We start from the raw sequence: 2,305 nt of genomic DNA, 5'->3' as shown, positions 1-2,305 counted from the left end.
CACACACACACACACACACACACACACACACACAGAGAGACACACGCACACACACACACACACAGAGAGACACACGCACACACACACACAGAGAGAGAGACACACACACACACATGGTCAGCACGTCCTGTGAAGCACATTAGTCACTGAACACTAAAGCGTCCCATTATCATCTCTGTATGACTGTGTTTGACCTCGACTGAATGAAATTAAGTGTCTCACCTGCTCTTTATGGACTAGAGTGCAACATTCGAAATACAATAAAGTACAACAAACTCTTATTTCAAAAGAGAAACATGATTTTGCATGATGTGAAACCCCTTAAAATGTCTCTCACCCTGCTAAATAAATAAATAAATATATAAAATTATTAAAAAAAGTATTTTTGTCCTGATTTCTAGTAACAAATATCTAAACATTCTTAAATCAAGATAGAAAATGACTTAAAATATAGTCTTGTTTTATGAAAATTGTTTCTTACAATTTTTTCATAATTTTTAATTTCATAAAAGTTTTTGCTTAAAATGAAAGAAAAGTGCAAAATAAATTCGCGTGTGATGTATGTACGTGCTCTGGCATAGTAGACATAGATATATACAAGTAGATTCCTGCGGCCCATAGAAACAGTCACTAATGAGGAATCTACTTATATATATATATATATATATCTATGTCTACTATGCCAGAGCACGTACGCGCGTCACGTGCCGGATGTTGTGAACGCACTCAGGACAGTTGGACATTGTGTGGATCAAAGGTAAAAAATTATATAAATACTGTTTAGTTTCTTGCACAGACCGATCGTTTCGTGTCTTAAGACCTCAATGTATCGTCACGAGCCGCAGGGTTTAATTTGGTTTTGTTTGTGTATGTTTTTTTGACTCTCAAAGCCGTGGAGCCCATTGACTGCCATTATAAGACTGACAGACTGCAACGGTTTGAGTTAAAAATCTTCGTTTGTGTTCTACTGAAGAAACAAAGTCACCTACATCTTGGATGCCCTGGGGGTAAGCAGATAAACATCACATTTCCAGTTTTGGGTGAACTATCCCTTTAATAAAATCATTTTTGCAATACAATGACAGTACTTCAATCGTGTGATCAGCACCTGCGGAAACATATTTCATCACTGAAAACACTCGCGCCTCACAATTACAGGCGTTTGATTGACGTGTGTTCAGCAGCGAGTGTGTGATGTGTTCTGACCGTACAGCGAGCGTCTGCATGCTGTGCTCTTGACCTTAAAAGCAGAAACGTTCGCTCCGCTCTTGGCCTGCTTAACAAAACACTCCCTGCAGCGCCCGAGGCTGAATTACCCACACTAAAACTTCTGTCGTCTCATTGATAGGTTATAGTTTCTTATCCAGTAAAAGCCCTTTTAGTGTAATTGTAGAAACATCCAGCTTCAGCTGGAGCTTTTCGTGTCAAATCTTGACTGATTTTTCTCAAGTAAGCGTCAGAATAACTGCAGTAATATCTCCAGATGAACACTTACTGGACTGAAGCAGCTCAGCTTTACTTAATTCTCCATCAATCATGCTTTAGAGTCTCAAATCTGATCCTCAGGATCTTTTGAGGAGCGTTTGTTTCCAGAAGCGTTACTTTCACTGTTCCTCAGCGGAGGAATGATCTTCACAAGCCTCCAGAACATCTCACATCTTCTGAGGAGCCTTTATTTCTTCAGCTCTCAATCACTGCATTATATGTTTGGAGCATTTCAATCTCATCTTACTGAGACATGTTACTGGAGATATAGAGTGATGACTGATATCTGTATCATTTTATGTAAGTATCTGCTGTACTGTTATAACGATCTGATTGATTTACATTACAAGCAGCAGAATTTCATTATAAAAATATCAGCATCTGCAGCAAATTCATATATTTGCTCAGTTTGAGTCTCTGAATAAAACTGAGCTGTTTTTCCTCCATATTCTCACTATATCAGACTAAATGAGCCATAAAAGCCTGATGGATCAAATATGATACTCAATAAAAAAAAACACACATGCCAATATTTTAACTAAAGGTTCAATAAACTCTTCTATTTAAAAAAATTGAATTTTCTGCCTTTTATTTCACAAGTCAGGTTTTACTGTGTTAAATTCAGTTTTGACAAACAACACACTAAATCACACACAGACAGCACAAAATAACATCTGGTTTTAATACAAAGACACAAACATGCAGTGCTGCATGTATGCAATGTTAATCATGCATCTGCCTACACACACCACACACACACCCACACACACACCTCACACACACCACACCCACACACACACACACACGGTCCTTATAAATC

This window comes from Sinocyclocheilus anshuiensis, unplaced genomic scaffold (assembly GCF_001515605.1).
Source record: "Sinocyclocheilus anshuiensis isolate Anshui unplaced genomic scaffold, SAMN03320099.WGS_v1.1 scaffold479, whole genome shotgun sequence".
NCBI classification, from domain to species: Eukaryota; Metazoa; Chordata; class Actinopteri; order Cypriniformes; family Cyprinidae; genus Sinocyclocheilus; species Sinocyclocheilus anshuiensis.
The sequence above is the reverse complement of the archived record's forward strand: the minus strand, read 5'-3'. Positions refer to the sequence as shown.